The sequence below is a fragment of the Myotis yumanensis genome, unplaced genomic scaffold (assembly GCF_028538775.1).
Source record: "Myotis yumanensis isolate MYYU_CA2020_CCGP unplaced genomic scaffold, mMyoYum1.0.hap1 SCAF_10, whole genome shotgun sequence".
In the NCBI taxonomy this organism is placed as follows: domain Eukaryota; kingdom Metazoa; phylum Chordata; class Mammalia; order Chiroptera; family Vespertilionidae; genus Myotis; species Myotis yumanensis.
In genome coordinates, this window is record NW_027223761.1 from 37837332 (window position 1) to 37853865 (window position 16534).

General features: G+C 39.2%; 1 protein-coding gene across 18 annotated transcripts in view; it reads left to right on the forward strand.

The window, feature by feature from the left end:
- STK33 (serine/threonine kinase 33) overlaps positions 1-16534 on the forward strand; it is a 145085-nt gene that overhangs the window by 49367 nt on the left and 79184 nt on the right. The window lies entirely within an intron of this gene.

Sequence of the window (16534 nt, forward strand, 5' to 3'; positions counted from 1 at the left end):
TCATTGCTAACTAGCTGTAACTAGCATGTGAGATGAAAACTATCTGTCATATTAGTTTTGCACCTTAACCATTGGAATCAGTAGAAGATACCAAAAGTCTATTGAAGTTTGGAGATAGAGAGCAAAAGACAATAGAAACAATAGCATCTAATTAAATTAGATAACTCTTAAGTTTATGTCTAAGCTTTTCTATTTGTTGGTATATTAAACACAGGGTGTATTTTGTTAGAATACGCTGCTAATATATGCTGCTAATGTTTTTCGAAGATTTTTTGCATTTATAGTCAACCATAAAAAATATTGATCTGTTGTGTGTGTTTGTGTGTGTGTGTGGGAGAGAGAGAGAGAGAGAGAGAGAGAGAGAGAGAGAGAGAAAGAGAGAGAGAGAGAAGAAGAAGAGATGTTTTTGACTGGTTTTGGTATCAGTGCAATACTGCTATCAGGCTAGTCACTTTATTTTTGAGGGATAATTTTTTTTTTTTTTTTTTTTTTTTTTTTTTATTTTCCTCTTAAAGTATTACAAAGGGTATTACATAAGTATCCTTTCCCCCCCCCCCCCGCCCTTGACAAACCACTACCCTCCCTTACCCCCCAGTGTCTTATGTCCATTAGTTATGCTTATATGCATGCATACAAGTCCTTCGGTTGATCTCTTACTCCCCTCCCTCCTGCCCCCCAACTCTCTCTGGCCTTCCCACTGCAGTTTGACAATCAGTTTGAGGCAGCTCTGCCTCTGTATCTATTATTGTTCAAAAGTTTGTAATGGTCTTTATTATCCATGAATGAGTGAGATCATGTGGTATTTTTCCTTCATTGACTGGCTTGTTTCACTTAGCATAATGCTCTCCAGTTCCATCCATGATGTTGCAAATGGTAGGAGTTCCTTCTTTTTAACAGCAGCATAGTATTCCATCGTGTAGATGTACCACAGTTTTCTAATCCATTCATCTACTGATGGGCACTTAGGCTGTTTCCAGATCTTAGCTATGGTGAATTGTGCTGCTATGAACATCTGGGTGCATATATCCTTTCTGATAGGTGTTTCTGGTTTCTTGGGATATATTCCTAGTAGTGGGATCACAGGGTCAAATGGGAGTTCCATTTCCAATTTTTTGAGGAACCTCCATACTGCCTTCCATAGTGGCTGCACCAGTCTGCATTCCCACCAGCAGTGCACAAGTGTTCCTTTTTCTCCACATCCTCTCCAGCACTTGTCGTTTGTTGATTTGTTGATGATGGCCATTCTGACAGGTGTGAGATGGTACCTCATTGTTGTTTTGATTTGCATCTCTCGGATGATTAGTGACTTTGAGCATGTTTTCATATGTCTCTTGGCTTTCTGAATGTCCTCTTTTGAAAGGTGTCTATTTAGATCCTTTGCCCATTTTTTGATTGGATTGTTTATCTTCTTTTTGTTAAGTTGTATGAGTTCCCTATAAATTTTGGAGATTAAGCCCTTATCCGATATGACGTTGGCAAATATGTTTTCCCACGAGGTGGGTTTTCTTGTTGTTTTGTTGATGGTTTCTTTTGCTGTGCAGAAGCTTTTTATTTTGATGTAGTCCCATTTGTTCAGTTTCTCTTTAGTTTCAACTGCCCTAGGAGCTGTATCAGTGAAGAAATTGTTTTGGCATATGTCTGAGATTTTGTTGCCTTTGTATTCTTCTAGAATTTTTATGGTTTCCTGTCGTACATTTAAGTCCTTTATCCATTTTGAGTTTATTCTTGTGTATGGTGTAAGTTGGTGGTCTAGTTTCATTTTCTTGCATATGTCTGTCCAATTTTCCCAACACCATTTATTGAAGAGACTATCTTGGCTCCATTGTATGTTCATGCCTCCTTTGTCAAAAATTAATTGAGCATATTGGTTCGGGCTAATTTCTGGACTCTCTATTCTATTCCACTGATCTATATGTCTGTTCTTGTGCCAGTACCAGGCAGTTTTGAGAACAGTGGCTTTGTAATACAGCTTGATATCTGGCATTGAGATCCCACCTACTTTGTTCTTTCTCAGGATCGTTGCAGCTATTCGGGGTCTTTTTTTATTCCAGATGAATTTTTGGAGAGTTCGTTCTAGATCTTTGAAGAAGGCCATTGGTATTTTAATGGGAAGTGCGTTGAATGTATAGATTGCTTTGGGTAGTATGGACATTTTAATGATGTTGATTCTACCAATCCAAGAACATGGTATGTTCTTCCATCTGTTTATGTCTTCCTCTATCTCTTTTTTCAACGTCCTGTAGTTTTCTGAGTAGAGGTCTTTAACCTCTTTAGTTAAGTTTATTCCTAGGTATCTTAATTTTTTTGGTGCGATGGTAAATGGGATTGTTTTTCTGATCTCCCTTTCTGAAAGTTCACTGTTGGTGAATAGAAATGCCTCAGATTTCTTGGGGTTAATTTTGTATCCTGCTACATTGCCAAATTCATGTATTAAGTCTAGTAGCTTTTTGATGGAGTCTCTAGGGTTTTGTATGTATAATATCATGTCATCTGCAAATAAGGACAGTTTTACTTCCTCTTTTCCAATTTGGATGCCTTTTATTCCTTCTTCTTGCCTAATTGCAATGGCTAATACTTCCAGTACTATGTTGAACAGGAGTGGTGAGAGTGGGCATCCCTGTCTTGTTCCTGTTCTTAGGGGAAATGGTGTTAGTTTTTGTCCATTGAGTATGATGTTGGCAGTGGGCCTGTCATATATGGCTTTTATTATGTTGAGGTATGATCCTTCTATTCCCACCTTTCTGAGAGTTTTTATCAAAAATGGGTGTTGGATTTTGTCGAATGCTTTTTCTGCATCAATTGATATGACCATGTGGTTTTTTTCTTTCAATTTGTTTATGTGATGTATCACATTTATTGATTTACGGATGTTGTACCATCCTTGCATCTCTGGGATGAATCCTACTTGGTCATGGTGTATGATCCTTCTGATGTACTGCTGGATCCGATTTGCTAAGATTTTGTTGAGGATTTTGGCATCTATGTTCATGAGGGATATTGGCCTGTAATTCTCTTTCATTGTGATGTCTTTACCTGGTTTTGGTATTAGGGTGATGCTGGCTTCATAGAATGAGCTTGGAAGCGTTCCTTCCTCTTGAATTTTTTGTAGTAGTCTGAGGAGGGTAGGTTTTAGTTCTTCCTTGAATGTTTGGTAGAACTCCCCTGTGAAGCCGTCTGGCCCTGGGCTTTTGTTTGCTGGAAGCTTTCTGATGACTGCTTCAATTTCTTCCATAGTTATTGGCCTATTGAGGTTTTTAGATTCTTCCTGATTGAGTTTTGGAATGTTGTATTTTTCTAGGAATTTGTCCATTTCCTCCAGGTTGTCCAGTTTGTTGGAGTAGAGTTGCTCGTAGTATTGTTTAACAATCATTTGTATTTCTGTGGGGTCTGTTGTTATTTCGCCTCTATCATTTCTGATTTGGTTTATTTGGGACCTCTCTCTTTGCTTCTTGGTGAGCCTGGCTAGGGGTTTGTCAATCTTGTTTATCCTTTCAAAGAACCAGCTCTTGGTTTCATTGATTTTCTGTATTGTTTTTTTGGTCTCTATTTCATTGATTTCTGCTCTAATCTTTATTATCTCCTTCCTTCTGCTCACTCTGGGGTTTTCTTGTTGCTCTCTTTCTAATTCTTTGAGTTGTAGAGTTAGATGATTGACTACCATTTTTTCTTGTTTTTTGAGATAGGCCTGTAGAGCTATAAACTTCCCTCTCAGGACTGCTTTCATTGTGTCCCATAGGTTTTGGATTGTTGTGTTTTCATTGTCATTAGTGTCCAGGATGTTTTTAATTTCTTCTTTGATGTCATCGGTAACCCAATCAATATTTAATAACATGCTATTCAGCTTCCAAGTGTTTGAGTATTTTGGGTTGTTTTTATTGTAGTTTATTTCTAACATTATGCCATCGTGGTCTGTGAAGAAGCTTTTTATGATTTCAATCTTCTTGAATTTGTGGAGACTTTGCTTGTGACCCAATATGTGGTCTATTTTTGAATATGTCCCATGAGCACCTGAGAGGAATGTATATTCCGCAGCTGTGGGGTGAAGTGTTCTGAAGATGTCAATTAAGTCCATCTGATCTAGTGAGTCATTTAGGATTGCTGTTTCTTTGCTGAGTTTTTGTCTAGCGGATTTATCCAGTGATGTCAGTGGTGTATTAAAGTCCCCTACTATGATTGTATTGTTGTCGATCTCTCCCCTGATATCTTCCAGAAGTTTTCTTATGTATGTGGGTGCTCCTGCATTGGGTGCATATATGTTTACCAGGGTTATATCTTCTTGTTGTATTGATCCCTTTAGTATTATGAAGTGGCCTTCCTTATCTCTGGTTATGGCCTTCACTTTGAGATGTACTTTGTCAGATATAAGTATTGCTACCCCGGCTTTCTTTTCCTTTCCATTTGCGTGAAAGATATTTTTCCATCCCTTCACTTTCAGTCTGTGTGAGTCCCTTCTAATGAGGTGGGTCTCTTGTAGACAGCAGATGTATGGGTCATGTTTTTTTATCCATTCAGCCACTCGATGTCTTTTGGTTGGAGCATTTAGTCCATTTACATTTAAAGTTATTATTGAAAGGTATTTGTTTGTAGCCATTTCTTTTTGTGTGTGTGTGTGTGGCTGTTTTCTTTCTGAGCTTGATATTTCTTCTTTTTACACCAGTCCCTTTAGCATTTCTTGCATGGCTGGCTTGGTGGTGATAAACTCCCTTAGCCCTTTTTTGTCTGTGAAGCTTCTTATTTCCCCTTCAATTTTGAATGATAGCCTTGCTGGATAGAGTATTCTTGGATTCAGTCCTTTGCTTTGCATCACTTTGTAGATTTCCGTCCATTCTTTTCTGGCCTGATGTGTTTCTGTTGAGAAATCATTTGATAATCTAATGGGAGATCCCTTGTATGTTACTTTCCGTCTCTCTCTTGCAGCCTGTAAGATTCTCTCTTTATCCTGAACATTTGCCATGGTAATTATGATGTGTCTTGGTGTGGGTCTTTTCGGGTTCACCTTGTTTGGGACTCTCTGGGCTTGTGTGACTTTTTTCTTCCCCACCTCAGGGAAGTTTTCTGATATTATTTCTTCGAATAGGTTTTCTAATCCATGTTCATCTTTCTGTTGTTCTGGCACCCCTATTATTCGTATGTTGTTTCGTTTCATGTTGTCCCAAAGCTCCCTTAGGCTCTCCTCCTGTCTTTTAATTTTTTTCTCCATTTGCCGTACAGTTTGAGTGTGTTTTGCTTCCTTGTCTTCTAATTCACTAATTCGGTCCTCCGCTTCTCCCAGTCTACTGTTGATACTTTCAATGGAGTTTTTTATTGAAGCTATATCACTCTTCATTTCTTCTTGGCACTTACTTAAGTTGTTGATTTTTTCATCTGTTTCTTCTAGCTTCTTGCATAAGTAGTTGAGTTTTTCATCTGTTTCTTCTTGCTTCTTGAACATGTGGTGCATGTACTCTAGGAACCTTATTCTGAATTCTTTTTCCGTCATGTTGCATATCTCTGTCTCACTTAGCTGCTTTTCTGGCGAGTCCTCCTTTTCTTTCCTTTGGGGGTTTCTTTGCCTACCCATGTTTGATCTCGCTGACATATGTAGATGTTGAGGTGTTCAGTGGCTGCTCCCTGGGTGGCAGGGGCTCCTTGGGTTGTGGTTGCTGCTCAGACGGTTGCGGTAGCAGCTGCTTTCCAGTTGGCAGCAGCTCCTCTGGTGGGTGTTGTTCACAGCTGTGTTGGCTCTTCTGGCTGGTGGGGGGAGGCTTCACGTACAGTTGCTGTTCCACAGACAGAGGGTGTGGTGATCAGGAGGCTGTGGTGATCAGGAGGCTGCGGTGATCAGGGGGCTGCTGTTGCTTGGATCTGCTGCGTTGATTTAAAGGCACAAAATACAACAGAGCAAGGCACAACGTACCAGGCACTGAACACAAGTATATTCACAATATTAATAACTCCAAATAAAGGTGACCAACCGAATTAAGAGAATTAGGGGATAAGGGAGAAAGAAGAGAAGAAGATAAAAGAGAGAACAGAAAAGAAAAATAAGAAAAAAACAAACAAAAAAGGAGTGCAAAAATAGAATTGGGAAAAAAGAGGGGGGAGAAAAGAGAGCGAAAAAAGAGAATGAAGTAGAAGTGGGGAAGAGACTCCCCGTATGAGGAGCAAACTCCAATAGAACTGCCACTAATCTCAACAAATTCCAGCAACAGATCCCTGGAGATGAATGCAAACTACAAACCACCAATAATATCCAGAGGGGTAAGGGAAAACAGAAGCACAAAAATAGCTGGGGTGGGGTGGGGGAGGGAAGGGAAAAACCAGCAGAAAAAAAAAAGAAAAAGAAAAAGAAAAAGAAAAACAACCTCACAACCAGTCCTAAAAAAGAAGAAAAAACACAAAACAAAACAAACAAACAAATTTAAAAAAAAAAAAAAAAAAAAAAAAAGCCCAATATATTCAACAATCAAGAAAACAATAGAAAGATAAGAGAGAAAAAAAAATGGTTGGAAAGTGAAGAAGGATAAAGAATAGGTGTATAAGGATTTAGAGCAGTAGATTGGAAATAGGATATATAAGTAGGGTGGAATTAGACAGGGGGTAAAAAGAGGGAATTGGGAAGGTCTGGAGCAGGAATAGGGTAAGAGAAACAGGACACCAAAAGGGGAAAAGTAAGGAAGAGGGTTTTAGCAAAGAGGTGGAATTGAGATAGGGAAAATTAATGCTAAAGGAACGATGAAAATAGAATGGAGAACACTAATCCCAAAAGAAAATAAAGAGAAAATAAAATGGCACTTTAAAAAATGGTAAAATGGTAGGAGTAATAATACTGGTTAAAAATAAAAATGTGGTAATTGAAAGGGTAAAATCAGGTGATGGAAAAAGAAGAAAAAGAGAAAAAAAAATTGGTTTCTTAGTAAAAAGGTGAAAAAATTAAAAAGAAAAAGAAAAAGAAAAAATTTGCAGTAGTGATGGTCTTTCGGTTCTTCTACTCTTCAGCCTGGTTCGCCTTGGTCCTGCCAGGTATTTAGGAGAGTGTTGCCTGCATTACACTGTTCCTCCGTGTTGTAAATCACAGTCCTGATTTTAAAGCAGGCCGTATTTGTGATCCAGTCTGCCTTAATTTGTATTCCCCTAAGAGTCAGTTTGTGGCTCAACCTCTGGGTGGCAGTGTTTTTGGGTTGGCCTCTGAGGCTATACAGCTTCTCTATCCTTTTTTAATCCTTACCCTGCTCTGTGTTGTTGGTGGGACTGAAAATCCCTCTATAGGCCAGACCCTGGTAACTCCCAGGGACTAATCAGCTTGTTTTAGTCCTTTATCTCATACAGGGTGGAATCTGGGTGTGGCTGTGCTCCTTGCCTGGGGGGCTGGGGGGAGGAATTCCACCCTCTGGAGGAATGGCTGCCCCAGTCCTGGGCCCAGGGGGGTCTCAGCACTCAATTCGCTGCCACCTCCTCCGGCTCCCCTTGAGGGATAATTTTTGCTGGATTTTGGTTAACGGGTTTTTGTTTTTGTTTTTTACTTTCAGAACTTTGAATATGTCATCCCATTCTCTTCTAGATTACATGGTTTCTGATGAGAATTCAGCTGTCATTTTTATTGGACATCCCTTGAATGAGTTGAATCAATTTTCTCTTGTTGCTTTCAAGATGTTTCTGTGTCTATTGACAGTTTGACTAATATGTGTCTAGGTGTGGATCTTGAGTTTATCGTACTTGGAGTTATTTTTATTTTTTTTTAAGCTTCTTGGATGTGGAGATGGTTTTTCATCCAATTTGGAAGCTATTGGACATTATTTCTTCAAATATTCTTTGCCTCTTTTTCTGTTTCTGAATCTCCTTCTGAGACTTCATTATCTATAATTGGCACATTTGATGGTGTCCCCATAGGTTTTTGAAGCTATGTTTATTGATTCTTTTTACTTTTGTTATTCACACTAGATATTCTCATTGGCCTTTCTTCAAGTTTACCACATTTTTCTTCTGCCTGCTCAAATCTGCTATTAAGTATCTCTAATAAAATGTTTATTTCAGTTATTGTACCTTTTAATTCAAGAATATCTACTTAATATTTTACATATCTTTAATGATAATATTTCTTTGGTGAGATATCCTCATACTTAAAAAGATTTTTTACACATATTTTCCTTCAGGTCTTTGAACATACTTAAAATAGCTTAAAGTTTTTGTCTAGTAAGTCCAACATCTGGGCTTCATCAGAGCCAATTTCTGTTGAGTACTTTTTTCTTCTATATGGCCATACTTTCTTTTTTTTAATGTCACATAATTTTTTTTTGTTAAAAATTGGATATAATGTAAATAATGTGGCAACTCTGGAAAGCAGGTATTCTCCCTCCCCAGGATTTTTTGTTGTTGCTGGTTCTTGTAGTTGTTGTTTGTTTAGTGAGTTTTCTGAACTAATTATGTGAAGTCTATGTTCTTTGTTTTCTGTAGCTCCCAAACTCTTTACTTGTTTAGCTTAGTGGTCAGCTAATGATTGGAAGAGGTTTCCTTAAATGCCTGTGACTAATAAATCACCAGTCTTTGCTGAGGAGCTCTATGTGCATGTTGGGGTATGTTTTCAACATTAAGCAGGGTTTTTTGACAACTCTGCACTAGCCCTGGCTTTCTGTTGTGCAGAGCCTCAAGGTCAGCCAGAGATGAAAGCTTAGGGGCTCCTCAAGTCTTTCCTGTGTACGTGTATGGGTCTATTTATGTGTGTGGCCTCCTAGATTGTCAAGAACATGTTAGAGCATTTCAAAGCCCCTGTGGACATCTTATTTCCCATCCTTTCCTTTTAAGAATTTTTGCTAGTCTGTTGCTCCAAGTGTTAATGACTGCTTTAGGCAGCTATGAAGTTAGAACACTTGCTTGCAATTATTTTCAATAAATGCCCCCTGAAAAAAAGATTTATTGTATTAGGTGAGCTCTGAATAAGGTCAAGTACGGACTGGCTTATAAGTGGAGCCTCCCAGGGAATCACCAGAAAGTTTAAGTAATGACTAATATTTGGGAATGAGGATTTGAAAGAGCTCCAGCTCCATTCTGCTCTCCTCCATGACTAGTAGGCTGTACCAGGAATGTGGGCTATTATATTTCAACGGTATTAGAGAGATGGAAGTGGGAGGTGTGACTAAGGGAAGTTAAAAATTTTACAAACCTTACTGTTCTTACTGAGATCCAACTATTTATTTAAAACAAATGCTTCCTGGGTGGCTACAAGACTGCGGTTAATTTTCAGAACTCTGTAAAGTTCATTCTAATAATTTTTGTCATCTTTTTCTTTGCTTTTATCAATGAAAAAAATTTTGGAGGTCTATAGTTGCTATTTTTGCCAATAATACCCCACAGCTTAATTTCTTTAAAATATATTTTTATTGATTTCAGAGAGGAAGGGAGAGGGAGAGAGATAGAAACATCAATGATGAGAATCATTGATTGGCTGCCTCTTGCACGCCACCTACTGGGGACCGAGCCCGCAACCCGGGGCATGTGCCCTTGACCAGAACCGAACCTGGGACCCCTAAGTCTGCAGGCCGACGCTCCATCCACCGAGCCAAACCAGCTAAGGCCCAACAGCTTAATTTTTAAGTACAACTTTTCAGCTTTCATCTTTCTTGAAAATGTTGAGCTATTTGGCTTTTGTCCAATCTTTTTTTCATTATACCCCCCTTGATGCCTCTATGGATACTCTTTTCCATGGTTCAGTGGTCTCTCTTCTTCTGATTATCCTTTACAACAGTGGTTCTCAACCTGTGGGTCGCAACCCCTTTGGGGGTCGAATGACCCTTTCACAGGGGTCGCCTAAGACCATCCTGCATATCAGATATTTACATTACGATTCATAACAGTAGCAACATTACAGTTATGAAGTAGTAACGAAAATAATTTTATGGTTGGGTCACAACATGAGGAACTGTATTTAAAGGGCCAGAAGGTTGAGAACCACTGCTTTAGAAGCTGATGTTTCTCAGAGTTCTATCCTGGGCTTGCTTAATTTCATTCCACAAGTCCTTCCTATGTGATCTCATCTATACCAATGACTTCAATTTCTTCTTCTATGTTTCTAACCTAGATTTCTCTTTTCTGTGGATTTACATATCCACGTCTCTTAAACATTTCCATTTCGGTATTCTAAAGCCAAAACTAACTTAGCATGTCTGAAACTGAACTGATTATCTTGCTCCAAATCTATCCTTCCTCCTCTCTTTACTAGCTCAGTGATTTGGTCATAATCCACCAGTATTCAGATATTCTTTTATTTATTTATTTTTTAAAATATATTTTTATTGATTTCAGAGAGGAAGGGACAGGGAGATAGAGTTATAAACACCAATGATGAGAGAAAATCATTGATCAGCTGCCTCCTGCACACCCCCTACTGGGGATCGAGCCCGAAACCCAGGCATGTGCCCTTGACCAGAATCGAACTGGGGACCCTTTAGTCCACAGGCCAACGCCCTATCTACTGAGCCAAACCAGCTGCAGTGGTCGGCAAACTGCGGCTCGGCAAACTGCTGCTCGAGAGCCACATGCGGCTCTTTGGCCCCTTGAGTGTGGCTCTTCCACAAAATACCGACTTCTGAGCATGGGCCACGAAGTTTCAGTTGTACTGTGTGTGCCCGCCCGCATGTGGTATTTTGTGGAAGAGCCACACTCAAGGGGCCAAAGAGCCGCATGTGGCTCACGAGACGCAGTTTGCCGACCATGGACTAGGGCTTAAGGGTATTTTTGACTTTTTCTCTCACTATGGTCATAGCCAATCAGTTACCAAATTTTATTCCTCTACTTCCTAAATATATCCCAAATCTGGCTCTTTCCCCCATCCTTGATGCTGCTTTCCTAATTAAGGCCACATTTCTGCTTTGCTTAAGCTATTGTAATACTTTCTTGTCTTTCCATCTCCACTCTTGTTTAACCTTTTGCACATTTTCTATACTGAAGGTAGAACATGCTCTCTAAAAAACACGTTTATTTTTATCACTTCCTCACTGGGTAAACAATAGAGAGCATAATAGATACCATCCCTGCCTTTGGTAACTTTGAGTGAAGACACAGACAAGTACATGACCAATTACAATTCAGTGTATGTTGAGCAAGTATAGTGCACACAGGAGAGACAGACACTCAAGCAAGACTAAGATATCAAGAAAATTTCAGAGATGATATCTAATCTGAGATCTACAGAAAGAGTGAGAATTGCAATGATGAAGGGAAGAATGGGAGTGTTCCAGGCTGAGAGTGTGAGTAGGAAGGCCTAGAGAAAGCATAGGGTTGTAGGAAATGAAAGAAGTTCTGTATGTTGGGAAACTTTATGTTAAGGAAGTAGTATGAGATAAGCCAGAACAGGTAAGCTGGGGTCATAGCAAGTAGACTCCTGTATGTCATTTTAAGGACTCTGTTTAATCTTAGTGATGTTGGGAACCATTGAAGTGGTTTTTGTTGGGGGAAAAAGATGATCGGATTTGCATATTAGAAAGAGCACCCTGACTAGCATGCAGAGAATGCTTTGGATGAGAGGGCTGATTTCAAATCAGCGTGACCAGTTTGGAAGGGAAGGGCCCAGTTAAAGAAGAGTTAGGAAGTTCTCAGAGTAACTCAGGCAAGAGTTGATACTGATGTGGATGTTTGGAATGGAGAAAATTGGATGAATTTGAGAAGTGTTTTGGAAGTAGAATGGATTTGTTATTGTTGAATGTGGAACCCGAGGGAGAGGGAGTACCTGAAGAAAACTGCTTGCATTATTCAGTTAATAAAGCTTTCTATTTCAGTAGCTAGCTATTTCGAACATAAAGCTATAGCATATGTAAGTATATTCATGACAAAGTATATTATGTTCTGCAAATTTTATTTAAAATTTTTTTTTTATTGATTTCAGAGAGAAAGGAAGAGGGAGAGAGATCGAAACATCAATAATGAGAGAGAATCAATGATCGGCTGCCTCCTGAACGCCCCACACTGGGGATTGAACCCGCAACCCGGGCATGTGCCCTGACCGGGAATTGAACCATGACCTCCTGGTTCATAGGTTGATGCTCAACCACTGAGCCATGCCAGCTGGGCTGTAAATTTTTTCTAAAAAATTATCGACATCTGAGGTAAGTCTTAACATCTAGGCTTCCTGAAGAGACTTTATTGTTCACTTGGTAAAAGCTAGTAAATGTAGGCCTGACGCCTGCGTGAACTATTTACAGTGGGGCCTTGACTTACCAGTGTCCTGACTAACGAGTTTTTTGAGATACCAGCTGTCTCTGGGCCGATTTTTTGCATTGAGTTGATAGAGTAATTTGAGTTAACGAGCTCCTTAACGAGCTCCGCTCGGTCTCGGAACAAATTAAACTCGTAAGTCAAGGCCCCACTGTATTTCTATGAGCCTAGCCCAGTATTTCCTATTGGGATTCGTGAATAAATCATCTTACCTTTTCTAGTCCACAACTTTTTTTTCTAGCATAAGTATAAAACTACAGTTGATTTCATTAGCTTTCCCAGGCTACATAAAGATGTTTCTACTTAAGAATTTTCACTATTAAGCAATAAAAAACTTTTGTGATTTTCTATTTGTAGTGTAGTGGAAGATCTGACCAGGGTAAAAGTCTTGCTGATTTTAGGTTCAGTTTTATTCGGTCACTTTTGTCAAATGAATTTATGTCTACATGGCTAACTTTTGTTATCTGATTAAAAAGTATACTTTGAAATACAGCATTCTTTGAATTTGAAGACCTTTAAAAAATGTTTCTCAGTTTATCACAGACACAAAAAGAGAGTCATTGATCATTTTTGCAGAAGAGGTTTAGAAACTCCTATTTTTGGACTTTCATATTCTTCTACATGGACTTTGCTGAGATAATAATCTTACAACAACCACTATCCCCTGAACTATTCTAGTATTTGTTAAATGGATATGTGTTTGGATACAGTATTGTGAAACAGAAGTAGCTTTCAGTTTTAATCAGGATCATCAATCTATTTTTTATTTTAGGAAATAAAAATTTAATATTAGTATTTTTACATATTACAGAGGATATTTCTCATCTTTATCATAAGAAAAGTAGCACAATGATTTCCCTTTTAATTGAAGAGAAAAATCCCTTGGCTCCAAGAAAGAAATCCTCTTTAGTCTCAGTTGCCTTTAAAAAAATCTTGAACCTGTCAGTGAAATTGTGTAATCTAGTAATAGCATGCCTAGGGCTTATTGCCTTTTCTTGGGCAATAGTATCAGTAAATGATGTGCTCTATCGATTTTAATCACATTGTTTTTATAGTTGCATTGCAAGGTTTTGAAAACTCACCAAGTAAATAAATCTGTGGTTACAGAAGCCTCCTTTCTCTGAAAACCTAACCATTTACATATTATTCCCTCATGATCAGTTGTTAAGGTATGATATAGACTAGTAATATTTTGAGAGACTGGCCTTGGCGAGGCTAAATAAAATGTTCTCCTTGATATCCAGCATTATGATATTCGGCATTACATATTTAAAAAATAAAATTGTTATAAATGCAATATTTGAGTGCCTGCAGCATTCAGAATTTAACATATAACAAGCTGCTTGCGGGCTGGTCCAGCAAGCCATTCCCTCTACAACTCGGCTGCATGCATCGAGCAAGCCCCCAGAAGGCTGTATTCTAACGCAGAGATGCGTAATTCGATGGCAGTTTGTATCTTGGAACCCGTGTAGAACAATATTTGGAGCATTAGATTGAGAGAGTATGACTAATACAATAATTTTCTGATGCTACCATCCATTGGGCTTTGAGAGAGTTTATTTAATAATAAAAAACCCCGTTCATTAAGAGCTTACAACGTTTCGGGACTTTACACACATTGTATCCCATCCTTATAACAATTCTGCCATGTAGGTATATAGACACCGTCTATTTACTTTGCATATGAGAAAGCTGAGACCAGATAGGTGAGGAATTTGAACTTCGATCTAATAGTAAAGCTTGCGTTCTTTCTGCTTACCAATGGCAAACACATTCATTTAAAATTTTCTGCACGTGTAAAAAGGAATCATTGTCTGAGAAGACTTTTGAGATTTCAGTGCTCATAAATTATTTAGAAATTTGGGGTCTTTAGACCCCGAGTGGTAGAACACTGGTGTTCAGTTTCTTGGGACGGGTGTAGTTTTGTTTGCAAAAGTGTTGGTTGGGGGTGTGTGTGTGTGTGTTTATAAAATAAATAAGTTAATTTATTCTGGAAGTTATAGTGGGAAGCTTCCCTTGTTATTTTTTGTTATTTTGGAATTAACTAGAATAAGTCACATATTTTATCACATTGAAACATCAACTCTAGTGAATTTGTCACTCAATTCTTATGTAGATTTGGATTAATTGTACTGGCTGAGGCCTGTTTTTCATACTTTTGAACTGTACAGTTTATATTCTCAGCATACATCGATGCCCTGTGCCCCCTTCACCGCTGAGCTGCTCAGGCCTGCTGGCGGAGTTAGTGTTGGCAGTTTGGTGGCTGCTTAGGGCCAGGGGAGGAAGTGTTCCCCCGAGGTGGTTCCATTGCAGCAGCCCTTGCGTTTTGGCAGCTCTCTGAGGGAGCCCCTCAGGTCCCACTTCATGCTGTCTGTCCTTTGTGCCTGGTGGAACCATGTTCTTCAGGGAAGACACTGTTGTTTAACCCCAGTCCTTTCTGGAAGTGCTTCTTCCTCTTCTTGTCTTAACCCAGACGTGGCTTTTTCTTCCCCGTTGTTCTTGCCTTCAGATGGAAACTGCCGTCTTCTGCTCCCCTGGAACCACGGGCTCCGGGCCCTTGCATGTGCTGGTGTCTTTGTCTGGAGAGCCTGTCCTTGTCTTGTCCACGAGGTGAATTCCAACTTATTCTTTAAAAAAAATATTTGTATTGATTTCAGAGAGGGAGAAGGAGAGATAGAAACATCAGTGATGAGAGAGAATTATTGGTCAGCTGCCTCCTGCATGCAGGAGATTGAGCCCGCAACCCAGGCATGTGCCCTGACCAGAGATCATATCATGACTTCCTGGTTCATAGGTCCATGCTCACCACTGACTCACACCATCTGGGTTCCCACTTATTATATAGGACTTAGTTTGAGTGTCACCTGTCCCATGAAACCTGTTGTGACTTACCCTCTACAAGTGAGTAATTACTTTTAACATGTACCAGCCAAAGTACTAGGCACTTTGTAAGTATTATTTAGTTAGTCCTCACAACAATCATATAATTGCTGATAGCTAAGGAGAGTCCCCATGTGGTTACTGCTATTACCTCTGCTTTGCATCTGGGGAACTGAGTGAGTAAGTGGTAGAGGTGGACTTTGAATCCTGGTTTCTCTTATTCTAAAAATGTTTTGTTTCTCACTGGATTATGTTATTTTCCTTATCACTCACAACTTAGTATCACTTTTGTACTCTGTACATACCTATCATTATCTTTACCGTAATCATTATTAGTGAGGCCCATGTCTTGATAACCTCTTTGTCCTTAATACTCAATGCAATACTTGGTATGTAACAGATATTCAGAAAGCATTTACTGGACACATACATCAGCTATTAGAAGGCCTGTTCTTCTACTTGGACCTCTGGTGCTCTTTGCTTAATTCACTACTTACTACCCTCTGGACACTCTTCTTGGCCAGACTTACAGAACCCTTGCCATTAAGTGCCTTTTAGGTCTTGTTTCCCCTGTCTTTCCTGACTTGCTGGAATTGACAGCCATGCCACATTGATTCCTGAAATATGACATTGTAAATGCGTTTGTTCTGGCTATAAGACTGGGGTCTGTGTGCTGCAGTGTATGGCTCATCACCAGGAGTGAAGAAAATACGTAGTCGTACCTGAGGTTATCTGGCTAGGGAGCCTGAGAAGGTTCACATATATGGCACATGATTTTTTTTTTTTGTCTTGGCTCTGACTTGCATGTTTTATTATGACAGAAAAATGAACCAGTTATTGCTAGATATGCCATTTGCCTAAAACAGTGATCTTTTGTTGACTATAAGGATCTTAGAAATAAGATTTATCATGACAAAGGCTTATAGTTGTTGGGGACTCTCCTTAGCTATCAGAAATCCTTGGAATTTGACAATATGGCCCATCACCGAAATAAATTATTATGTGTTTGTATCCTTCTAGACTCCTGAAAGCAAAAAGTCTTGAGTAGAATATAAATGTGGGAATGCAGGTGGAAACTGAGAGTAAAGGATTGTTGGGTTGAGCCTTGAAACACATTTTGGTGTTTTGATCCAGAATGAGGGCGTCGAGATGGAGTGAGGGTTGGGTTTTTTGGGCCAGAAGACTTACATGAGCATATTCTGACTTTGTTTACATGACAGGCCACTGGCTGTCTTAACTATGCAAGTACATTGTACATTATATTTGCAAGCTGTAAAACACTTTCCATAAATCAGTGAATGACTTTCAATCAATAATCCTTATTTAATGGGCCTCTTCCTGGATAGAAGATGACAGAACATAGTCCCTGCCCTGAAGGGACTCAGGGATAAGAGAAATAGTTCTTGTTGTTTTCTGTTTTACTACATTAATATTGTTCCCACAGAAACGTGAAAACAAGGACCATGGC